Source organism: Coenobita brevimanus, chromosome 97, assembly GCF_032717465.1.
Source record: "Coenobita brevimanus isolate Jiangsu-jjx chromosome 97, ASM3271746v2, whole genome shotgun sequence".
Classification (NCBI taxonomy): Eukaryota; Metazoa; Arthropoda; class Malacostraca; order Decapoda; family Coenobitidae; genus Coenobita; species Coenobita brevimanus.
This window is the reverse complement of record NC_137050.1, coordinates 52,773,651-52,801,150: the sequence shown is the minus strand read 5'-3', so window position 1 is coordinate 52,801,150 and position 27,500 is coordinate 52,773,651.

The following is a 27,500-nucleotide window of genomic DNA, read 5'->3' as shown; positions in this document are numbered from 1 at the left end:
TATTTCTTTTCTTTTTTTTTTATTCTCATCCACCAAGTAAGATCTGGGAACAAACACTCGTAACAAACTTTTTCTTCTCAGTTTAAGATGCCGGATAAACTGTACTGGGACGATTGATGGCAGCTACGGACAAAGAAGTATGAATGTTGCAGTTTGGAAGAGAAAAAAACTGCCTGTGGTGAGCTTTATAGTTCATGCAATCTTTAAGAATTTGTGATGAGCCTGTGTGACAGTATATGCGAGCAGGAATTATAGAACTGATCCGCTGTCGCTGTTGTTAAGATACTAACCAACAAGAACTTCACTCCTCTGTTTCCGCTTCTACAATAATCTTTGGGGATGATGATGGCGACCATATGATCCATGAACGTGAGTATTATTTGAACGGTCACCATAAACTTGGAAATAATTTGCAAATCGCTGAGATGGAAACAAATCAACTATGGATGCGTTTCTAAATGTTCACATTATATGCTAATGTGATGTGCTTCTGAAAGACAGTACTTGCAATACACACTAAATGAGCTCTGGTGATTGTGAAGGTGAGTTTGTGTTTTTGCCTTCTACAATGTCCTACAATGACACGCTTCAGAAAAGCTGTGCTTGTAATACAATGCTACGTGTGCTATTGTGGTTCTGGTGATGGGGGTTACCTTGTTCATGCCTACTTAATAGATGGAGTTGTTCTGATAGTTTGTGAGATAACGGGAGTTTGCGCGGATGTCGTAAGAATGGGAAGGTCAGGGATACTCTAATGTCACTTGTGCCTCAGTAACAGAGCGCCTGTACGGAGACTAAGAGAGTGGTGGTGATGGAAGGGTTACGTGTTTATGTGTACTGTAGTTGCTGGTGTTATTCCCTGAGTTTGTGAGACAATGGGTGTTTGTGTGGATGTTGTGAAGAGCGGCGAGGACAACAGGCCAGCTATGAGGGTTAATTAAAGGATACCCGTTTAATAGTGGTGTGTGTGTGTGTGTGTGTGTGTGTGTGTGTGTGTGTGTGTGTGTGTGTGTGTGTGTGTGTGTGTGTGTGTGTGTGTGTGTGTGTGTGTGTGTGTGTGTGTGTGAAAAGGAAATGAAAAAATGCACACGAGTCTCCCTTTATTCAACTATGCTTTGGTTTCAACATGTTATTGCTCACAGGTTAGTGCAATTTTTTAATCTATATGAATTTATATTTACAAACAACACTGCTGTTCACATACCAATAACTCTGCACTGTCCTTAATTCCACCATGACCTATTAAAATATTTGTAACTGGTTTATACACCTGCTTACTGGACCATTTGTTTGGTACATTTTGCTCTGCTGTCAAGTTAAACGAGCGGAAAAAGCATCTAGTTATTAATACTGTGGTACTGCCTGGCGGTCGATGTAATGGCTCAGTCTCACAGGTATTATGAAGGACAGGTGTGTGTATTTCTTTGTCAGTGAAGTGTAGCCAAGAATTTCCAAGACTTGAATGATGAGTAAATGGATATCCGGTCCGTATTACTGTGCAGTTTGTTGATAATTTTCTGATATTTGTGCATTTGTTTTTTCAGGAAACCGTTCCAGCCATGTAAGTGGTATGAGAGTTAACATCATGATGATGATGATGATGATGATGATAACAGGAGCGATGACGATGACTGTGAGTGATGATGATGATAACAGGAGCGATGACAATGACTGTGAGTGATGATGATGATGATGATGATGATGATGATAACAGGAGCGATGACATGACTGTGAGTGATGATGATGATGATGATAACAGGAGCGATGACGATGACTGTGAGTGATGATGACGATGATAACAGGAGCGATGACGATGACTGAGTGATGATGATGATGATGATGATAATGATGATGATGACAGTGATGAAGATGATTATGATAATGATGATGATGGTGGTGGTGGAAGTGGTGGGTGAAATGCTATTATCTGTGGAATGTACACACACACACACACACACACACACACACACACACACACACACATACGAACTAAAAAGCATTAATGTGCCATGTGCAAAAAACTGATAAGCAACAAGTGGCAGGGAGCCTCATAAGCCCTCCGTCATAGCAGCCTTGGATAATATAAAGTATGAGGTTAAAAAAGGACTACATTAAAGGGAACTGTGGCCCTTACAACTTATAACTAATCAGCCAACACTGTGAATATCATAGACAGCGTAGGTTAAAGGTTTGTGCAGACCACCAGATATGTAATGTATAAAAACGAAAGAATGATAAAGAATGGAAGAGAGAGAGAGAGAGAGAGAGAGAGAGAGAGAGAGAGAGTTAATTAGGTGTCATTTAATCAGCACCCCCGTGCCTCCCATTAACCTGGTCTGTGCTAAGGAACTGCTGGATGAACACAAAAAAGCTGCCCATTTTTTCCCTCTTATTTTTTTCGGGTCGGGTGTCAGCGCTTAATGGCCGTGTTGCTCCTGCTGCCATTTACACCGACACACAGACAGGCACAGAATCTATCCCGTCTCATCAGGTCTATCTATCTGGCACTTAACCCCTTCAGTACCATGGCGTCCTTTGTGTACTTTATTCTCGATGCTGCTGCACTATTTTATTCAGCCTTTGAGAGCTGCCTGGTGGTGAAGGTTTGAAGGAAGCATTGATTTAACACCTACACATCCAACACACTAACCAATGAGTAATAATAATAATAATAATAATAATAATAATAATAATAATAATGATAATATTTAACACCTACACATCCAACACACTAACCAATGAGTAATAATAATAATAATAATAATAATAATAATAATAATAATAATGATAATAATAATAATGATAATAACAATAATAATAATAATAATAATAATAATAGCAATAATAATAATAATAATAATAATAATAATAATAATAATAATAATAATAAATAGTAATAATAATAATAATAATAATAATTATAATAAATAGTAATAATAATAATAATAATAATAATAATAATAATAATTATTATTATTATTATTATTATAATGATAATAATAATAATGATAATTATAATAATGATAATAATAAAATTCAAGACAGGAAAATAAATTGACGTCCTTGTGATGAAGAGGGTAACGCCGCATCATGTGAGGGACACCTTAACCCTGTGAGACTCAACTTATCGTACTTGGTATTTATCATTTAATTATGTACATAACCTAAGCGATCCATTACCTGAGAACCAAGAAACTTTTATGGATATATAAGTGAACACACACACACACACACACACACACACACACACACACACACACACACACACACACAAATACTTTCATGTGAAGCTACGGACATCAATATCAATTTATTCAGAAATATCCTCGTGTTATCCTATTCTGGGATGATATAAGGGTGTGATAGGGAAGGTTTTTATGACACATCGGTGGTGCTTGTGCAGGAGTAGTAAAGACGGTCGTAATAAATTCATAACCCCAAACCATTCCCTGCTACACATATGATCCACCTCGTAAATAACAATCCTTTAGTCACTGCACCATCACATCCCCACTCTGTCCCTCCTTCCACCACACCTCGCCTTCCCACCTCGTAAATAACAATCCTTTAGTCACTGCACCATCACATCCCCACTCTGTCCCTCCTTCCACCACACCTCGCCTTCCCACCTCGTAAATAACAATCCTTTAGTCACTGCACCATCACATCCCCACTCTGTCCCTCCTTCCACCACACCTCGCCTTCCCACCTATACTCTCCCATCACTGACTTTTGTTACTGTATCACACTCTGGCTGTGGTATAAACAATATACCTTGAGTTACCTCTCCCTCCACTCACTCCATATGTCTAACTCTTAGTAACAGTCAGCCAAATTCGCTACATGGTGATCTTAAGTCGTTTTAGGATCATGGCTCTTGTCAGACATTTTTCCCGGGATAGGGTAGGTTCAGAACAAGCTGTATATTCCCTCAGTGCCCTAAATAACCCATAATAGACTGATATGCTGTGAATATTCCTCTGTCTGTTTGTGTTTAATCCTTTCAAGATGATCATACACAATTCTCTGCTTTAATAATCTCTACCGTTAACACTTCCAACACAATTTCCTTAATACTTTCTACAGCCAATTAACTTTTTAGGAATTCAGCTCCAGAAAGGATCAAAATCAATCTATTTTCGATTATACTTTTTCTACTTTACAACTGCTATCATTAGACGATTTTATTAACCTCTACGATCAAACAGCGTCTTTCTTTTTTCTCAACACAGGTAGACGCGTCCCTTCACTTTAGAGTCGACAGTCCGACCTGGAGAGGTTGGATGTAACTTTTACCACTTAGATCCTCCCTATTAAGAACGATATCACCTGGTGGTATCCTGATATGAATAAAGACGTACAGGTAATACTGAAGGTGTTAAGCTCAGTCAGGACCTCTCGCGGTGAAAGGGTTAATGTATTTCCTTTCACTCTATTCAGTACAGCAGGACGGGTGGATTTATAGCCAAATGTGCCTACCTGTAATCCGCTTACCGGCAGTGTAGGGAAGGATTTACCAAAGAATATCCTGGTAATAAATCCGGCTTATATATTGTCAGCCATGTCGTCACCATCCACTTTCCTCACTCGCTATTCACGTTTACATGACACATTTACAAGAGTGTTTGTGGTCTGTGGCTGGCTTACTGTATGTGTCTAGACTGTTTCTGTGCATTCCCAAAACTAACATACGAGAAACAAAGGTTTATTTTAATACATGCATGCGTATTTAACACAAAATTTCACAAACCTGAGATATTTTCCTCACATGAAACAGACGTAATATAGCACATGTATACAAGTACATAATAACGACGTGGAGTGATGAAATATGTACAAGCAACGAGCATGAAAAGTACCTGCCTCCATATGAATCTTAGCTGGAAAGCATCAATGCCTGAAATATTTGTACAGCATCTATTTAACTACCACTATCGGTCAACTACCACTATCGGTATGGCACTGTTCCCTTCAGCATTCTGTTACTCATCAAAAGGGAGCCTCAGGAAAACTGAAAACTGAGTACAGGTATATACAAGTACTCGTACCCCCATACGCTGCCGCTCTGGCCTGATCAACACTGAATGCAACAGTATGACATGGCGGCAGTAATGGGTACAATAGCGAGCATTAATGGCTGTGACCAGAGAGTGACTCCAAACCTCATACTGAAAGTTAAAATGTATTGTTTACTCAGTACCATCCACTTCTACTGATCTATTTACACAACTTCTCGTAACTGTCGCCTTACCTAAGAGTCCTGATTTCATCGACAGAGGCAAATATTTTATGCTATAACCGTGCACAAAATGCAAAATCGACGTAAACCGTGATGAAAGGCGCACTCTGACTGGCTTCTGTATTCCGGACATATCTCATTTCAATCTGGTCTGGGCTAAAGTTTATATATCATTTTAATATATACGGTACAGGCCATTGTAACGTATACGAGTATATCACTTTCTGCTGATCTATCACCTCATCCACCAATCAATCTGTCTGTCTATCAATCTATCTATCTTAATATGTCTACTAATCAATGAAGCCATCTGTGTTTCTGTCTAACAAACTCTCTTTGTCTATCTTCTTTATCTGTATCTATATATCTATCCACCTTTCTGCTGGTCTGTTACTCGATCTCACTTTTTATAATCGGTGTTCTAATTAAAGGACGGTCAGGCACTTCTGGACCAACTCGTTACTGTAACGCTCCTTACACTGAAGACACACCACCTTCCAACATACTCCCCCATCTTGTCCCTTCATCTCGCGTTGGGTTATATCTCCCATCAGTCTCCCTCATTCATTCTCCTTTTATACTCTACTACTTTGTCGATCTCTGTCGTTCTTGGTCTGACTCTCTTTCCTTTTCTTTCATTTCCATTCAAGCCTCCATTCCTCATTCTTTACGTAACCATCCATTTTACATTTTCATTCCGATCTTGGTCGACGTCTTCTTCCACTAAAGCCACTCTCACTCCCTCTCACACACGCTCATACATCTGGCTAATGCATCGTGGCCATGCATATTTCCGAGGCAGGACTGCTTATCTTCCTGCACCAGACACCCGCTCTCAACATCACGGCTTTACTGTCAATTCCTCACTAACTTTAAGGACTAAAGGCCTGTTTAGGGTGGGTGTGGGACAGGTCTGGCCGGCCCGCTGATCCCCTGCCACCCCACAAAGAGTTACGGCACACACACGCAAGCACGAACACACACACACACACACACACACACACACACACACACACACACACGACAGAACAATGGCACCCACTACGGGAAGGACGGTAACACACACAGGGAAGGACGGTAACACACACAGGGAAAGGCGTAACACAAAACCATGAAAAACGTTGCACAACATCTGGCTTGCATCGACCTCAGTCAAATGGCACAGCACGTGAAATATGGAAACTGCCATGCGTGTTCACATAAACAGAGCACTGACTAGGATGCCATTAAACATATAATGATCTTGTATGACTGTTAGATCAGCATCTTGTGCAGAACATCATTGCAGAACATCATTCAGATACAGTTTTTATTGTGAACATCTTGTCTCGTGTGGTGTTATTAGAAACACAGGTGTGTTGACCAGATGTTTTTTTTTTCACCTTTGTGTAATTGATGATAATGTATAAATATGCTATTTTCCTCAGTGTGGAGGTAAGCTCCTCTGAGCCCAAGTTGCACAGTTTTTATCTTTTTCAAACCAGACTTTTTCCTTTTTTTTAATTAAAACTATGCTATTTTCTAAAAGTACTGATATTACTGCGGATTTAACATGAACATATGAGGGATGATTTAATGGTCGCTGTTGGTATTAATTTTGATGACCAATAAAGACATACTGTATTCTACTTTCAGGTTTTCATCATCCCAACAGCCTCACCTTCTTCCTCTGTACCCATTCCTTCCCGTCCTGGGCGTTTCACTTTCCCTTCCTTCACCTTCTCCCTCTTCACCTTCTTTTTCACTCTCACCTCCACCTCCTCACTCCTCACCTTCTCCTTCACTTTCTATCCGTTACCTTCTTCCTCTTCATCTTCTCCTTTCATTTTCTCACTTTCCCCTCCACCTCCTCACACCTCACTTTCTCCTTTACTTTCTATCCATTATCTTCTTCCTCTGCATCTTCTCCTTTCATCTTTCTCGCTTTCATCCTCTTATCCTTCCCTTTCCTCACCGTCACCTTCCCAGCCTCCACGTTCTCCGTCTTCACTGTCGCCTCCTTCACCTTTTTGTTCTGCACTTTCCCCTTCATCACATTCTCCATCTTCATCACTTCCTTCCCCTTCTTCTGCATCATCATTCCCTCTTCTCCCTCCTCTTCACTTTCTTCTCCTTCAACTTCTCACCTCCCCCTTTCACTTTTACATTACCTTCCTCCCTCACTTTCTCCTCCTCACCTTCTTTCTCTATTTGTTTCTTCTTCATTATCACCTTCCACCTCCTCCTCCTCCTTCACTTTCCTCCTCACCTTCCTCCGTCTCTCAGCTAGAATGGAACACATGGTATGGCGGGGAATATGACTCATTTATGACTGACTTTTTCCTCTGAGTTTTTGCCCAGCTGTCTCTCTCTCTCTCTCTCTCTCTGTCTCCAGTTCCCATTGTCTTCCTCCGGTTTTATTCTCTTTCCGTCTGTCTTTCAATCACCCTTCCCCTTCCTTCCTTCCTTCATATTCGGTCCTTCCTGACAAAATGTCTCTCTGATGCTTCTCATATGTCACTTTCCTATACTCTCTTCCCCTCCCTTTAATCATATTAGCTTCTCTTTCCCTCAACACACACACACACACACACACACACACACACACACACACACACATTTCACGCCATTCCCTGCATTACCTCAGGGCCCTCGCGCCCCCCCTGGAAACTTCTCACGCCCCCCTAGGGTGCAGCGCCCCCCAGGCTGAGAACCGCTGCACTAGTACCGTACTTTCATTTTAATAACACAACTTCTCTCGCTGATTTCGATCGTGTCTTCTTCAATAATTTACTTTGAACTACATATAACATGCCAACATCTGCTCTTATTTCTCCCGGTCTGGATCATCACTAACTATTTCACTATGATGACCATGACTACACTCCATTCCTCTACACACACTGACCTCTGTGTTTGGTGACGAAGATGGCTCACTAACACCTGGGCCTATTCCTTACCTGTTGATTTCTACACCTGATTTATTGATTATTTCCTGCATTCTATTTTTACGGTCAATGTCGATATAAAAACAATGTAATTATTAGAGAAGGGAATATTAAGCAGTACTGTGCAAAAAAATAAATCGCAAGAGAATAAATGTAAAAAAAGTCTATTATGGTGACCAGAATACGGACCAATTCCAGTGACATTTCAAAGCCATGAAAAGCTTTTGTTTAATTGTCAAATATCACATCGTATATTTCTTTCCTCTCCGGCTCCTGTTCTGCCATGTCCCTCTTTCTTGTTTCCTTTTTCTTCCTCCCGTCTTGTCCCTCTTTTCCCTTTCCTCCTTTCTTCCTCCTGCTTTGTTCCTCCTCCCTCTCTTCCTTCTGCCACGTCCCTCTTTCTCTCCTCTTTTCCCTCTCTGCTGTCGTCCATGCCCTGTCTCTCTTCTTTCTACCACTTTCCACACACTTCTGCTCTCTCTCTCTCTCTCTCTCTCTCTCTCTCTCTCTCTCTCTTCCATATCTTCCTTCTTCCATGTTCCACTCTCTTCCCTTTCCTCCATTCCTTCTGCCATGTCCCTCAATTTCTCCCCCTTCCCCTCTCTTCCTTCCTCACTCACATTCTCTCCTTCAACACACACCCTCTCCCTTCTTCCTCTTATTTCCTGTTTTCCCTCCCGCTCCTCCTCTAGAGTCCATTTTTAATCCAGAGAGTCAGACTGAATGAGGGTCGTGAGGAAGAGGAGGCAGAAAATGCAGGTTTGATGTCGCGACTTGGGTATTATGAAGATGCATTCCCCTGATGACCTCCTCTTGGTCTGCCCACTACACCTCTCTCTCTCTCTCTCTCTCTCTCTCTCTCTCTCTCTCTCTCTCTCTCAGGCATCCTTCCTTTTTGAGTTCACCTCCTTTCCCATGTCTTCTCATTCATTCATTCTTCTTCGTCTGTCGCATACTCTGTTGCTCTCTCACTTATTTGTCAAACTTCTTATTTCTGTCTGAATTTCTCTCTTCCCCACTCTCTTTAATTTCACTACTGCTTCACCATCTCTTTCTTCCGTTATCATAATTCATTTGTCATTCAGGCAATCTTTCATTCTCTCATATTATATACTTCCTCTCTTCCACCTGCCTATCTACATTTATCTCTCACTTATATTCCTACTTTCATTCTTGGTTTTCCCTCCCTCTCTTCCTTCTCGTCCTCCCCCCCCCCTTCTCTTTTTCGACTGCCGCCTATAATATTTTCATTTCTTTTTACACTTTTTCTCTTCCTCACTAGTCATATTTATCTGCTCCTTACACTCATTTATCTTCGCCCTCTCACATACTGCATTCACTTCTCGTATGTTTTTCTTCTCCTCTCTGTTCTTTTAATCTCCCTCTAACTTTCCATTTTATCGTTAACAACTTCTCTTACCTTTCCTCTCTTACTTTCTCTGTCAAAAGTCCTCGCTTTCTCTTCTATCTAATATCTCTCTTCTTACTTTTTCTGTGCTTCAGTTTTATAATGTCTATATTTTTCGTTAAAAACAACTGCTATTTCTCCTTTACAATTTCCCTTTCAAACGACTATCCTTTCCTTTCTTACGTTTCCTCTCGTTTCCCTTATTCTCTCTTCCCTCCGTCTAATTCTTCTTCCCTCCTTCCTTTCCTCTTTTATGGTTCCTCTGCTTTTCCATATTCTCTTTCCCTTCGTCTACTGCTTCTCCCCTTCCCTCCCTCTCCTTTTCTCCCTCTCCTGTCTGCTCCCCCTCCACTCAGTTCAACCTCTGCCGAATTTCCCCATCCCCTGCCTTCGTATGTCTGCCTCAGTCCACTCCTGTTTTCGTCCTCCCTCCCTTCATTGCATATTCCTGCAGTTGCTTCCTGGCCCGTTCAGAGAGGAAGCCCAAGAGAATATGCAGACGAGCGGATGAAGACGAAGGAATTAGGCACAAAAACACGCTGCATAAACCGATAAGCGTGTGAAAATAGCCCAAGTGTGCGTCCATGGCGGTAATATTTGTCTCTTTATGGTGTATTGCCTTGCTCTGCCACAAAACCTGAGTGTCATCTCTCTCTCTCTCTCTCTCTCTCTCTCTCTCTCTCTCTCTCTCTCTCTCTCTCTCTCACACACACATACACACACACACACCACTGCACCGCTCGCTGGTGCAGTGGTAACGTTCCCGCTTGGACGGGAGTTCGCGCCTCGCTCAGGTTGCGAAAAGTTTCACGGACGAAGTGGGTGGTTACTGTCCCCCTTGAGCAAGGGGACGGGTGTGTGCGTGTGTGAAGGTCACAGCCTTGCCCTTAGATCGGACTATATGAGCTTTCAGCTCCCTTCCGGGAGGGTAAAAGCTGACGATCACGACTATCAAGTGATCCTGACCGACCCGGTGAATTACACACACACACACACGCGCCAGTCAGTACGCCTCACAATACTGACCAACGACAGAAGGAACTGCAAGACTTCTCCCCCCCGCTGAGAGACGCGCCATCCTCAGCCACAGCAAATCCCAGGCAGGGTGTCCGTGTTCGTAGGGAGGAAGGGAGGAGACAGTGGGGAGGGAGGGAAGAGGGGAGGGAATTGTAGGAGGGAGAGAGGAAAAGTGCAGTAAAGAGGGAGGTAGAAAAGAAAGAAGGGAGGTAGGGGAGGAAAGGAAATGGGGAAGCATGAAGGGAGGAAACAAAACACAATGGAGGGGAAGGCACAGGGAGGGAGGGAGAGTTATGACTAGCAAGGGGGAGGAGAGAGAGAGAGAGAGAGAGAGATACAGTAAAAGGAAATTTAACAGCAGAGGAGACGAAATGAGAAGAGTGGAGTAAGAGAGGTGTGGGAGGAGGGGAATGAGCAGGGCGAGAGAAGGGAAAGAAAAGAGGGAGAGAAATAAGCAGGAAGAGGGAAGGGAGAGATGAGAGGGAGGGGAATAAAAAGTACGTATGATTGGAAAAAGAAGAAAATACGCAAAGCTAAGGATGAGAGAGCAGTGGAGGAAAAAAAAATCGTATAAATGAATAGGAAGGTAACATACTGAAGGTTAGGGAAGACAGCGAGGAAAGCCAAAGAACAGTGTGAATAATAGGAAATGGGTGAAATTAAACACGACAAAAAGGAAGAGGGGCAAAGCAACAAAAATGAACAGCACGAATGAATGGAAGTAGAACATAAGCGAGGCTGGGGACGAGGGAGGAAGGGAAGGGGATGTGAAGGAGAAAGCATGGAACGGAGTGACAGGGCGAGATTAGGTGGAATGGGAGAATAAATCAAAGGAGACAGCGTTCCTACTTATGTATTATGTATACATCAGCGGGCGAGCACACACACACACACACACACACACACACACACCTTCATACCGGCTCACCACCACTGTCATCACACGGCACGAAACAGCCACAACCACAACTACTACCACAGCCGCTGCCATCACCACCCCACTACACTAACTAAAAACACGTTCAGTAATACGACAATACAAGTGCTATCTTCAACACAGCCATTGCTTAAGCTACCATAAGTACTGCTACAAATACAACTATTTACGTCGTTCAGTCTGCAAGGACTAAAATTACCACAAGAAGTACCAGATCAACAAGTACAACCATCACTGCAACAACCACTACCACAGCAGCCTACAACCACTACCACAGCAGCCTACAACCACCACTGCAACAACCACTACCACAGCAGCCTACAACCACCACTGCAACAACCACTACTTCAGCAGCCTACAACCACCACTACAATAGCAGCCTACAACCACCACTACAACAACCACTATCACAGCAGCCTACAACCACCACTGCAACAACCACTACCACAGCAGCCTACAACCACCACTGCAACAACCACTACCATAGCACCTACACCACCACTGCAACAACCACCACCTTAGCAGCCTACAACCACCACTGCAACAACCACTACCACAGGACCTACACCACCACTGCAACAACCACTACCTCAGCAGCCTACAACCACCACTGCAACAACCACTACCACAGCACCTACACCACCACTGCAACAACCACTACCACAGCAGCCTACAACCACCACCGCAACAACCACTACCACAGCAGCCTACAACCACCACTGCAACAACCACTACTACTGCAACAACCACTACCACAGCAGCCTACAACCACCACTGCAACAACCACTACCACAGCAGCCTACAACCACCACTGCAACAACCACTACCACAGCAGCCTACAACCACCACTGCAACAACCACTACCACAGCAGCCTACAACCACCACTGCAACGACCACCACCACAGCAGCCTACAACCACCACTGCAACGACCACTACCACTGCAACAACCACTACCTCAGCAGCCTACAACCACCACTGCAACAACCACTACCACAGCAGCCTACAACCACCACTGCAACAACCACTACCTCAGCATCCAGTACCACAAGAACCACAGCCTCTGCAACAACAGCCACTACCACAGCAAGCACAACAACCACTACCACAGCATCCAGTACCACAAATGCAACAGCCACTGCAACAACAGCCACTACCACAGCAACCACAACAACCACTATCACAGCATCCACAACAACCACTACCGCAGCATCCACAACAACCACTACCACAGCATCCACAACAACCACTACCACAGCATCCACAACAACCACTACCACAGCATCCACAACAGCCACTACCACAGCATCCACAACAGCCACTACCACAGCATCCACAACAACCACTACCACAGCATCCACAACAACCACTACCACAGCATCCACAACAACCACTACCACAGCATCCACAACAACCACTACCACAGCATCCACAACAACCACTACCACAACAACCACAACAACCACTACCACAGCATCCACAACAACCACTACCACAGCATCCACAACAACTTCCACATTAACCACATCAACCAAAACCACCACATCACAGCAGCCACTACCAACACCACCCTCGTTCCATTCTCACCATTTGATAAAGGGAAATGCATGCGCAGGAAAAGCAGAGAAGTAGCTCTTGGTTTTGTTTAACCTCGGCCTGTCTATCTGAGTAGATCCATCGACCTCAGGCAAGCAACTGTTTCTGCTGGGCCCCTCTACAGGTACGGTACAGTACATTCACAATATAAGGATTCGGGACCCCACTGTGGCAGACAGCGCCTCACCAGGGTTGGACCAATGTCCTTCCTAAGGCGAGGTGCAGAACAATAGGAGGAGGTGTTGCTGTTCCTGGGTGTATGCTGCAGCTGCACACCCAGGGTGCACAGCGCCACCACATGTTGGCCCCTTATCAGCACCAGATAAATAAATAAAAACATGAAATGTGTGAACGTAAAACTAAATCAGTATCCAACTAACATTATGATGAAGAGTACAAGCAACACATCCACTACCATCACATCATCACCAAAACTACAAATACCATCTCTAATAAGACATCACTATCATCACCACTGTCACAATTCAAGTTACTCTAAGTATTAATGCCGGTACAACAAGTACCACTGTCCCTACTGCTACGGCTAAAACTATCATAAATAAAGTAGGAATTATACACGTGACAACACAAAGCAAAAAGACTCACTACGATTAACATTGCAACAAACAATAACCACAATAGCACAACAGCCATTACAAATATAAGTACCACCACAATAACCACAATTACCACTGCCGCACCATGCACTGCCACAACAAACAGTACCACAACAACCAAAACTAGAAAAATAAACGCGATCATCCCTGACTACAAATTACAAGAGCTTAAACAGTCAAATAAAAAACAAACTCCTAAATTCTGAAAAAGTCAACAAATAATACCCACGACCATAATAAAATTAGGGCAAGCCTGAGGGCATGAAATATGAGAGGAGGTGGAGGCAGGATTGGGGACAAGACGACGTTCGTGACTCTTACTGTGAGATATTGGCCTGCATTCCTTAAGGGCACACTCCCCCCGGCAAATAAAGCAGAAAGTGAGAGAGAGAGAGAGAGAGAGAGAGAGAGAGACAGGAGGTGTGAAGGAAAATAATGTGAAGGTTGAGGGGAAGGTGAGAAAAGAAGGAAACCACGGGGTGAAGGCACACAGGAAATTGAGTAAGACGCAGGAAAGGTGAGAACACGATTGCATAGGACGGAGAGTTTCAGGGAACAAGCGAGGAGGTTGGAAAGAAAGAAAAGGCTGTGAAAAGTGGAGGAGAAGAGAAAATTTGGCTTGAGGTACACACAAACAGAAAAAGGGAAACAGAAGAAGGAAAATTAGAACATCAACAGAAAGAAGTAGACTGGAAAGAACAAAATGGAGAAGATACTCGACAAAAAGGAATGAGGGAAACACCGAGGAACAGAGAGAAAAATGTGCATAAAAAAACAGAAAAGGAAAGCAGGGAAACAAAAAGACAGCAGAGGTGAGATGGAGAGAAAAGGAGGGGAAAATGAAGAAAGCAGACACAATGAGCAAAACTCGGTCCCACTAATTGGTCTACGGGTCGGTCATCTGACGTTGCCTTATGACCCTGGCCTTCCACCGATTGCATTCAAAATACACTTCCTTCATTCATCCCTGATCCTTAACCCGTCCACCAAGTTGGGTCCAAATCGGATCAAAACTGAGCTGGCCTTACCCTGTGACCCTGACCTTTGACTTCTCCCTGTGACCTTGACCTCTAATGATTATGCTCAGAATCGAATCTCTCTATCCTTGTTTTACCCTCAACCCATCCACAAAAGTTAATCTACCTTGGCTAAAAACTGTTTAAGTTAACCTTGCCATGTGACCCTGACGTTTAACCATTTGCTCTAAAACACAACAGGTCAACCTTTCGGGTGATCCTCAAGTCATCCACCAAGTATTATCCAAATCGGATCAAAATTACTTTAGTTAATTTGTTTACACAGACACACGGGTAGAAATTTGATCTTGCCCAATGACCTTGGCCTCTGACATATAGTTCTTCAAAGAAATATATTAACCCCTTGGCTGACCCTCAACTATTCCATCCAGTTTGGTTATATTTGGATCACAACAGTGAGTTTTTTGCACACACACACACACACACACACACACACACCAGCGCGGCTGTAATAATGCCAGGAAATATCAGACACCGTGAACTAGTGTGTGGCAGTGGAAGAGGAAATGGAAGATAAAAGATGGAGAAGCACAAGGAGGGACGCGGGGAGGTGAGAGGGAAAGGAAAACAGGAGCAATAAATAGAGCAGTTCCCCCGGCCAAAGGGACCGAGCCTGATGTGGATCTCAGGTAGACAAATACAGCTACGAAAAGGATAATACAAAATGCATTGGCCTCCATATTTGTGAAGCTGTGTGTGTGTGTGTGTGTGTGTGTGTGTGCAAAAACCCTGGTACAAAGGAATGAAGATAAGAGAGAAGGGAGGTGGAGTGGGGTAACAGAGGGAGTGTAGGGAATGCCAGGGTGTGATAAGGGAGGCAGGATATTGAGAGCAGGTCGTACCGAAAGATGAACACTGCACGGAAGGGAAGGAGGCTGACTTGGAAGAGGATAAAGAAGTGAAGGGGAAGAGGGAGGGAAGACTGGAATGAAGTGGGAGTCAGGAGAGATAAGAAGTGGGAAGAGGGAGGGAGTATCGTGTTAAACTGGAGCAGCAAACAAGATGGAGGAAAAGTAGAAGAGTGTATTGCGACGTAAGAAAAAGAGGAGAAAGAGGAGGAATGGAAAAATAACGAAAAGGGATGGTAGGGAAGTAAAAAACGAGGAAGAAATTGTGGGAAAGAGGAAGAATGAAGGTCAAGATGAGGGGAACAGAAGGGCAAAATGGGCAAGACAGGGGAATGGGACAATATCGGATGCAGGGGATGAGAAAGGGGCGATATAAGAGGGCGAGAGGAAGGGTAGAAAGGGAAGTGATTCGGTAGAAAACTGATGGGAACAGAGAGAATTGGATAAAAGAGTGGGATCAGAGGGGGAGTGATAAGACGACGAAGAGGGAAGGGATGGAGAAAACTGGAAAAAAGATAAGAACTTGAAGGAATAGTGGAAGAATGAAGAAGGTGGAAGAAGGAAATAAAATATGCGGAACGAAGAAGGATGGGAATATAAGGAAGCGGATGGAAAATGAAAAGGGGGGGGGGGTGCGGGAAGCCAGGGCACAAGACGCAGAGAAACGAAGGTGAAAGAGAGTAAAGAAAAGAAGGGTAAACAAGAAGACGAAGTGGAAAAGTAAAGGAGGTACAAGAACACGAAGAGGAAGGGTAGAGAAGGAACAAGAACACGAAGCGGAAGGGTAGAGAAGGAACAAGAACACGAAGCGGAAGGGTAGAGAAGGAACAAGAACACGAAGCGGAAGGGTAGAGGAGGTACAAGAACACGAAGCGGAAGGGTAGAGGAGGTACAAGAACACGAAGAGGAAGGGTAGAGAAGGAACAAGAACACGAAGCGGAAGGGTAGAGAAGGTACAAGAACACGAAGAGGAAGGGTAGAGGAGGTACAAGAACACGAAGCGGAAGGGTAGAGAAGGTACAAGAACACGAAGAGGAAGGGTAGAGAAGGTACAAGAACACGAAGAGGAAGGGTAGAGGAGGTACAAGAACACGAAGCGGAAGGGTAGAGAAGGCACAAGAACACGAAGCGGAAGGGTAGAGAAGGTACAAGAACACGAAGAGGAAGGGTAGAGGAGGTACAAGAACACGAAGCGGAAGGGTAGAGAAGGCACAAGAACACGAAGCGGAAGGGTAGAGAAGGTACAAGAACACGAAGCGGAAGGGTAGAGAAGGTACAAGAACACGAAGAGGAAGGGTAGAGAAGGTACAAGAACACGAAGCGGAAGGGTAGAGAAGGTACAAGAACACGAAGCGGAAGGGTAGAGAAGGTACAAGAACACGAAGCGGAAGGGTAGAGAAGGTACAAGAACACGAAGCGGAAGGGTAGAGAAGGTACAAGAACACGAAGCGGAAGGGTAGAGAAGGTACAAGAACACGAAGAGGAAGGGTAGAGAAGGTACAAGAACACGAAGAGGAAGGGTAGAGAAGGTACAAGAACACGAAGCGGAAGGGTAGAGGAGGCACAAGACGATGAAGAAGAAGGGTGGAAAAGGCAGCTGGAGAAAAGGAGAGAAGAACAGACAAGAGTAAGGTAAAAAAAGAAAAAAAAAAAAAAATACGGTGAGGGAAGGGGGACACTAAATTCTGGTGGGTAAAAAGGGAGAGAGGATGCACAGGAGGAAAATATAAAGAATATGGATAACACATGTGGAAGGGAGGGAGGAAGAGAAGGACTGATGAAGCGAGATAGGAGAAAGAGGAGACAGAGAAGAGGAGGGGGAAGGGAAGAGGGAGGAGTGGGAACTGAAGACAAATGGAAGGGAAGGAGGAGGAGGAAACGAGGAGAGTAAACAAGAGGAATATGATGAGAGAAGAAGGAAAAGAGACACAAGAGAGATGAGTTGAAAGGAAGGGAGGTGGGAATGAAAAAGAAAAAAAAGACAGGGTACAAAATAGAAAGATCAGAGAGAGAGAGAGAGAGAGAGAGAGAGAGAGGGGGAGAGAGAGAGAGAGAGAGAGAGAGAGAGAGAGAGAGAGAGAGAGAGAGAGAGAGAGAAACACTAAGTCGAGGCTATTTCAACACAGAACGGTCACTAGTTTTCAGTGAGATATATTCAGAACAGAATGAAATAAACAGTACAGGTCCGATGAATTCAATATTTCTTTGCCAGCTATTTCATTCCTGTGCATGATCTTGTCCACATTACTTCCTTATTACCCGTCCCTGCCCCGGAGGGGCTCAGGGACGGGTATTGTTTTCATTCTGTTTGTCTGTCCGTCTCTGTCTGTCTGTCCGTTCACAACCTTACGCGAAAACTACAAATACGATTTTGACTAAAATTACAAGGATGATGGGCTATCACCTAGTAATCACATGATTAAATTTTGGGCCAAACTGGGCCATGGCCCAGGCCGTAAGCCCAAAAAATGTATAAAAAAAAAATATCGTTTTTTCGCCTTAACTCCTTGCAAATTCGTCATAGAGACATGAACCCAAAACCTACAGGTGCATCTTTCTAATCTGCATCCTATAACATGTCTCATTACATCAGGGGGGGTGACTCCCCAGTTGGCGGAAGGGGGGTCAATGTCAGGTGGGTCGGGCCTAAAATTTCAAATGGGCCTAAAATCGTCAGTTTTCACATGAATTATTCCAGATTTGATATGTGACATCTTTGATAAGATATCCTGTTGTGTTTATGAGTCAACACTAAAATGACTGCCGGGGACGGGTTTGCTGTGCCTTGGCACCGCTTCTTGTTGTGAGAGTTACAGTAAGCCCATCAGCCTCACAACACACACACACCTCTGAATGGCTATGATCATTCAGTAGAGTTTTTTTTCTTGTCTAGCCACTGCGCCTAATTTGCATTTGTTCTTGCTATCAAAAGACGATTTTCTCCAATAGTTTCAGTCTGCTCTTGTATTAAATAAGTTGATTAAAGTTATATGTAACCCTCCCAGTTCAACAAACTTCTGAACCCTCCATCCCCCCCCCAAAAAAAAAAAATAATAATAATAATGGTGTGGAAGTAACAAGAATGGATTAAAATTGTCAAATCCATGGATGGAAGGAACTTGCAAACCCTAACCTCTTTCTTTCTCTCACTTTTTATTTTACAATAGCTCTTGACATGTCAACCTGGCCCCCCCCCCCCCGAAAAAAAAAAAAAATAAAATAAAAAATAAACAGCTGGGTAGGACAGTTTATGATACGAGCACTATGGTCCCTGTCCTCTCGAAATGGTTGGTATGTTTGACTGAGCTGTATTTATAAGTAATTTCGTAATACACTTCACCTGATGCTTACGGTAGATACAGGTGAAATACACTGACCCTCCTTACACACCTGACACCCTCACCCTGACCCATCCACACACCTCACACTCTTACCCTTCCTCTACAACCTTACCCTATACCTCACATGCTCACCCTGCCCTCATACCCTCATACTTTTCTGACACTCTCTCCTTCACACTTCGCTTCACTCTTCACCCTTACACATTTTTCACCATCATTCTTCCCTCATCCCTACCACCCTAAGCCCTCCATGACACTCTCATCCTTTCACACACATCTCACCCTCACTCACCCTTCACCCATCCATCACACTCTCATTCTTTCACAAACTTCTCACCCTCACTCTCATCCCTCAATCTCACTCATTTCACACACCTCACCCTTACCTCATCCTTCCATCACACTGCCTATCACACACCTTCACCCTCACCCTTTCATAGCTCTCTTATCCTTTCACACACCTCTCACCCTCACTCTTCCACCCTCACCCCTCACTCTCACCCATCCATCACACACTCATCCTATCACACACCTCTCACCCTTCCATCACTCTTTCACCCTTAACCCTTTCATGCACCTCTCACCCTCAATCTTTCCCCTCCGGCAATACACTTCACTCCCTCCTCATATTTCTTATCCAAGTCTCATCAGCTCTCTCTCTCTCTCTCTCTCTAATCCAACTCTATATTCTCCCACCCTTCCCTTCTTGTCCATCACTCCCTCAATATTTCATTACACTGTCAGGTCAATCTATCTACCCTGTTCATTCCTGCCGCCACCAGACGATTTTAATCAGCTTAGGAAAGACTTTTGGAACGGGAAGGATTAGAAAAAGCCTTTGTTAACTAGAAAGAGTAGTTTGGAGATAGTAAGAACAAAAGCAAAGAAGATGGCATTGTACTACTGAAAAGGTTAACACTGATCCCCTTACATAAAAAAAAAAAACTGTGCAATTAACAACAATCAACGCAAACGAGAAGAAACTATTGCAAAGGCTAACATGATTCTTTTTTCCCTGCAACCTCTGAGCTATGCACGTGCTTCTGTTCCCTCACCTGACGTTAGGTGATATTGTGCTTCTTGTGTGGCGATGTATGAGTAGCGGTGGTGCAGAATGGCGTGTGCTGAGGCAGGTTAGGGAGATGAGAGGAAGAAGATATGGAGAGAAAGTACAGAACAGTATAGTGGAAGAAGGGAGAATATATTTTTGGAGGGAAGGAATGAAAGGAAACGGCAAGGGTAAAGACTGGAATAATAACATGATTCACTGTTAATGTACAAGTTCCCTGAGATGTACACATTTATTTTGTCTCCTCACCTGACGTAAACGGATTATGTTATTTCTGTGATGCTTGTGTCATGCAGTCTGGTTTGTGGTGGTGTCATGCAGTCTGGTTTGTGGTGGTGTCATGCAGTCTGGTTTGTGGTGGTGTCATGCGGTCTGGTTTGTGGTGGTGTCATGCGGCTTGGTTTGTGGTGGTGTCATGCGGCTTGGTTTGTGGCGGTGTCATGCGGCTTGGTTTGTGGCGGTGTCATGCGGCTTGGCTTGTGGTGGTGTCATGCGGCTTGGTTTGTGGTGGTGTCATGCGGCTTGGTTTGTGGTGGTGTCATGCGGCTTGGTTTGTGGTGGTGTCATGCGGCTTGGTTTGTGGTGGTGTCATGCGGCTTGGTTTGTGGTGGTGTCATGCGGTTGGGTTTGTGGCGGTGTCACAGAATCTGCATGCTGAGGTAGGGTGTGGTATGGAGATGAGAGGAGGAAGGTAAAGAGAGAGGGGGACAGAGAAGAGGGTGTAGGAAGAGGGAGGAGAAAAAATACATGGATGAGATGGAAAGGGAGAGGACGGAAAAATATGAAAGGAGGAAAAGATATGGGAAAATGAGCAGAGGGAGCAAATTTAGAAAAATTGAAAGAATTTGAAAAGGTTTGACAAAAAAAAAAAAAAGGAAAAAAAGGCCACGTAAAAGCCAAAGGACAAATAAGGTGTTGGAGAAAACAGAAAACTATATGGATACAAAGAGTCAGGAAAAATGAGACAGAGGATGAGGGATAAAAAGCAGATATGACAGACAGGAAAAAATATATACTATGTGAGCGCGAAAGGAAAATATAAATACAGTATGAAAAAGAAAAATACTGACAGAGAGGGGGATAGGAGAAAAAAGGAGTCAGATGCATTGGGAAATTAACGACAATGAAAAACATACACGGAGTAAATCTGACTGAGGAGAAAAGGAAATAAGCACAAAAAGAAAAAGGGTAAAATTCATTTTTAAAAAGTCTATCAGGAAGATAATACGAGACTGGAGACCTAGAAAACAACAATGCAGAAAGAAAAACGGAAGAGTAATCAGAGAATGCAAAAAAAAAAATAAATAAATAAAACATTAAGACAAAGGAACGAGAAGTGGTCTTGTGAGATTAACAACGCCCTTCGCTGATATTTTTACATTCTGTCGTTCTTCTTTAACATCCGGTTCCTCTTGTTTCACTGGGTACTCTCTTGTTTTTCTTCCATTCATACTTTTCTGATTAGGCTACTAAATTAAACGACCTATTTGCTAACTTCTATCTTCCTTTATTCGTCTACAATTAAGGATTCGTGTTTACATATACAGGATTTTTCTTCCTCCTTCATCGTCCATGTTGTTCTAATTCCATGCTTTTCTCATTCTTCTAAATTCTCTTTGGCTTCTCTCTCTCTCCAATCTTTTTTTTTTTTTTATAATAGCTCCGTTTCCATAAGCTGTCTACATCATTCTATATTTCTGCTTTCCTCTGTTCTATAATTCTCTCTCTCTCTCTCTCTCTCTCTCTCTCTCCCTGTTCGTTCGTCTCCTCTCATTCTCTTACATCAACCTCTTTAGCTTCCTCTTCTCTTCCGTCCACTCCTTCCTTCCTTCCTCCTCCTCCCTTCCCTTTCACTATTTTTTTCTCTCTCTCACCCCGTCTCTCTTCCTTAATTAGTGCTCCTTTCTTTGTTCACTTTTTCTTCCTGTCTGTCATCCCTTGTCTCCTATCTTGTCCCCATGGCTTCTGTCTCATTAATTCAACATATTTTAGTGATTATGACGAGAGAGAGAGAGAGAGAGAGAGAGAGAGAGAATTTTATATTAATGTCATGTGAGTATTTATGTGTGTGTTTAGCGTGTGGATGTTTGGCCTGGTGTGCTGATGGCATAAAAGTGTTGAAATAAAACAGTTCCACATCAACTATGATTCACTTGGAAAGGAAAATGATAAAGGGGAGTGGCAAATGTTACACACTGACGCGAGTGGCAAATGTTACACACTGATGCGAGTGGCAAATGTTACACACTGATGCGAGTGGCAAATGTTACACACTGATGCGAGTGGCAAATGTTACACACTGATGCGAGTGGCAAATGTTACACACTGATGCGAGTGGCAAATGTTACACACTGATGCGAGTGGCAAATGTTACACACTGATGCGAGTGGCAAATGTTACACACTGATGCGAGTGGCAAATGTTACACACTGATGATGCAGATATGGATATGGACAGACAGACTGTAGGTCAGAGAGGAATGAAAGGGACGAATGAGGGAGTAAGAGTAGGGACCACCTCCACCCGAGAGGCTGGAGGATCCGTCCCTCCTAAAACCTGGTCCAAGTGAAGGTCTACTACTCGGTAAAACTTCGTGAGTGGGAGTGAGTGAGTGAGTTTGGGACAAACACTCCGACTCCTCCAATTGCACTACACAGCCTTTCATTCTTTCCTGTCTTACTTTTTTATCTGACTCTCTCTCTCTCTCTCTCTCTGTGTTAGGCCTTCCCTCTTATATAATGCATACACACACATTTATTCATATACACTTTATATCAATCTATATACCCACACATACATAATATTATATATATTAAATGTTTTCAGTTAGGGACAGACCTCCTAGACTTAATGGTTTCTGACGTCTATCAATCTATCTATTTCCAGACGCCTTAATCCCGTAAGGGGTGGCCACAAACAAATCGCCTCCATGTCGCCCTGTCCCCCGCCATTTCACCGCCCTACTCCCAGCTCACGCTCCCCTCTCTCATATACATCTCCACTCCATCCGTCCATCTCATCCTTGGCCTCCCCCTCCTTCTCCCTCTCCCTCATGTACTTCTCAGTTTTTTCCTGAACTCGTTATTTCCAGACTCTCACCTTCCTTCCTTCCTTCCTCCGACTCTCCACACCCTCCCACATATCCTTCCCTCTTCCCTCCCTCTCTCCCTCCTCCTTTCCACACCCTCCCACATATCCTTCCCTCTTCCTTCCCTCTCTCCCTTCTCCTTTCCACACCCTCCCACATATCCTTCCCTCTTCCCTCCCTCTCTCCCTCCTCCTTTCCACACCCTCCCACATATCCTTCCCTCTTCCTTCCCTCTCTCCCTTCTCCTTTCCACACCCTCCCACATATCCTTCACTCTTCCCTCCCTCTCTCCCTCCTCCTTTCCACACCCTCTCATTACCCTTCAGTCTATCATATTTCCTCTTTCCATTACCGGTCACTACACAGGCAGAGGGTCCAGCTGCCTCTAATGGAGTAGTGGGAAATTAAGTAATCCCTACCGTAGAACTCCACCATGATGCCAGTGTGTGTGTGTGTGTGTGTGTGTGTGTGTGTGTGTGTGTGTATCTATCCATTTATCTATCTATTTGTGTGTACCTGAGTCTGTTTATACATTTGTCAGGCAATCAATCCATCACTATGTATCAACGTATCCACATCCCTCACGATCCCTGCCAACCTTCCTGTCTGGACATTTATAACTTGCTTCCAATACAGCCCCAGTGGCCCTGCCACCGCCTGGCCACTGGTGGCCTGTCAGCGGCCTGGCCATAATGGTGGTGCTGGAGGCTGTAATTAGTGGCTGGGGCCGCTGCAGGCAAACACCACACACTGAATGGCGGAAATTAGCAGCCTGACACGAGGCTGAGTTGAGCCCAATTAATAAGCATGAAAGGCATCTGCAGGCAGTGGCAGACTGAGAAATTTTAGGAGGAGAGAGTTTAATAGCAGAGGACAGTGACTGAATATTATAACTGAATGACTGGAAAGCTAATAACTTGATTAATTATTTCATATCGATTAACCTGTGTATAAATAAAGAAAAAAAAGGAATATCCTACATGGAACCAGGCCAATGTTGTCATACCTACTAAATCATCACCATCATCATCATATAATATAATATAACAATAATAATAATAATAATAATAAAAATAATAATAATAATACTCTTTCCATCATTCCTCGTCCTTCTGCATACGGGTAACTTTACACTCCCTCATTTGTCTTTCTTTCCTTCATTCTTTGCTCTTCCTTCCGCCTGTGGGTGACTCTACACTGAGAGACAAACCAAATGGTTTCCTGTACACCAGGAAACCATTTACTATGCTAGGTGGTAACCATATAACCAAATTATGGCGCCTGGTGGTTTTGTGGGTAATTATGGCGCTCCAATCGGACTGAACCGGTGAAGGTTTATATCCACGGGGTGGTTGGGGTTATTGCTCACGTAATGCCACTCAGGGATGAGTGAGGCTGGTCACCCTCATCTTAAATGTCACGACCAACTTGCCTAGCCCCGGACTCCTACGCTTCTCATGGGGCAACGTAGAACTGGATGATGAATGAATGAATGAACGAAATAATAATAATAATAATAATTACCACCCGCGTTGCGAAGTGAGCGGAGTGGTAATGTTTTCAGTTGTGAGGCTGGCTGGCTGACATTGTTTGTGTGTGTTTTACGTTGTGAACATTAACATAAATTAGCATTGTTCTTTTAGTATGCAATAACTGATCAGCCTAACATAGGGAGGCATACGCCCAGCGATCCCCCTCCCTAAACTCGTACCTGTCCCTGATATAAGTTACAAGCGCGTTCGTCGACCGTGTACCTGTGTCGCGTCAGCATTACCGTAAATCGATCAAAGTCAAAGGAATATTAGTCGTAAATGGGCTGTTAGTATGCTACATGAAGTAATTTGGAAGAAATCATTTATATGGTGTATGACATTGCTTGCCTATACGTTTGCCTCCAATAATACAGCTACCAAACGATTCAGAATCAAGTTGGTGAATAGTTGTAAAAATAAAAACGAAATATGTTATACCAGCTAACTCATATGGAGGTGTGTTACTCCTGTAAATCAGTTAAGGTCCCTTATAATTACATCCCCAGGTGTATTATACGGCAGGTTAAAACTCTCAAGGGGCGGCACCACAAAGCTCCGAGAAGTAAACTGGGCTCTTATTTTATCGAAAAAATACCAGGGGAAAGAAGATTCTCTGCCATCTCCGAAAGCGAAAGGAAGACCATCATCGCATCAGCCATGACAATCCACTTACACTCCCTCCACGACGTTCTAAGGAGCGCCACACATTTACCAAGTCAGCTCACAAGGCTTACATCCAGCTGGCGTGAACAAAAGATACTTAACACCCCTCTTGTGAACACAGGACTACACTGCTCTTAACACCCCTCTTGTGAACACAGGACTACACTGCTCTTAACACCCCTCTTGTGAACACAGAACTACACTGCTCTTAACACCCCTCTTGTGAACACAGGACTACACTGCTCCTAACACCCCTCTTGTGAACACAGGACTACACTGCTCTTAACACCCCTCTTGTGAACACAGGACTACACTGCTCTTAACACCCCTCTTGTGAACACAGGACTACACTGCTCTTAACACCCCTCTTGTGAACACAGGACTACACTGCTCTCCCCAAGTGATTTTAACAACACTCTGTTCTCCTTCCCTGATGAGGAACAGAACAAAATCCTGTCTTCCATTATGCAAAGAGCAAAATACTCCCCCTGATTTATTATAATAGCAAATTGCAATACTCTGCATATGAAGAGCATAATATTGTCCACCAGATAAGAGAACGACCAACTCTTTGTCAGTAATGGAAACAATATACCAGTATTACTCTTCTTCAGTAAATAAAAAAAAAAATCATCTTCAGAAACGAACGTGCAAATCTCATGAAAACAAATAAACTGTTTTTCTCTTCAGGAAAACAAAATATTGCCCATTACTTGAAGACTAAGAACAGACTATTCTCCTCTAATGTAATCAGCAAATTAATGTTTCGTCACATAACAAGCAACTCACTATTCTGCCCTTACTCTCCCACTGCAAATTGGGGTAACAAGTCGCTCCTAGTCTCTGTCCACTTTTTATCTTGAGCTATAACTCTCATATCCTTATCTTGAATACTGAACTGTAACAAAAAATTAAAACAAGAACCGAAAGCTAGAGACGAAGTGTGATGGAAAGGATGCTGAGTCGTAGTATTATCTTATTCTATAACTGAGTTGCACAACAATATAGCTGCAAAGGACAAAAATCTCCACTAAGGTAAGTTGAAGGAACTATGGAGAGGATTTGCTGTTTATATACTGCAAGACTCCCACTCCCTGAGTTCATCCAGGGTAGCCTTTCCACACACACCACCAAGCCTCTGTGTCGCTACGGCCTCAAGTCAGTCTATCTCGGGTTTACTTCAGATACATATATACATTATTTCCCTCCTCGTATGATTTATTAAGCATATTATCATACAGGACGAAAAGACATTGTTATCTATTTGTCCATCAAGATATCTACTCACTTATATCAATTTGTATACTGCAATTACGGTATTAATGTGTGTGTGTGTGTGTGTGTGTGTGTGTGTGTGTGTGTGTGTGTGTGTGTGTGTGTGTGTGTGTACCAAAAACTCCACCCACTCTACCGTCAAGGCAATCTACCATTTTTACTCTACAGCCAGCCTCAAAAATATTGGAAAATATTGCGGCAGCTTCAAAATCTCGAGACTTGCCAAATATACAACGCTAAGAGGATTGAGGAGGCCTTGAGTCCCTTAGGGAGGAGAGGGAGGTGTATGTAAGAAGAAAAGGGAGAGAGATGGGATGGGAGGAGGAAGCGAAGCAGATGGAGAGGAGGATGTCGGTGGGGGATGGAGGAGATGGGTAAAGGAAGGAAAAATGAAAGATGGGATAAGGGTGCGAACAGAGAAGAGAGAAACTGATGCAGAGGTGGAAGAAAAGGCTGGTTCGAGATGGTTTGGGCAGTGTGGATTATATGTTGGAAGGAACTGAAGGAAGGTAGGATGGGGATGAAGAAGATATAAGGCATAAAAGGGACTGGACGTGGAAAGGATATGTGTGATGGTGTGGATGATTAATAATGAGGGGTTAATGGAATAGGCAGGGGGCTCTAGACAGGGACATACAAACAGAGGGAATTAAACAGGGGAGATAAACGGGGGGAGACAGGCGAGAGGGTTAGACAGGGGATGATGTTATTTGGGGTTAAGACTGAACTGGTTATGCAGATTAGTGTATATGTGAAATGGAAGGTTGAGAGTGGCAGTGAGGGAGGTGAGTGTTTACGGTGGCTGAGAAAGAAGCTGGGTAGAACATGAGAATAGGAGGATGAGGTGGGTATGGCCGGCTCTTGGTAAGACTGGCTCTGGTTAGGCATTGTTCGTCCACCTCTCTAA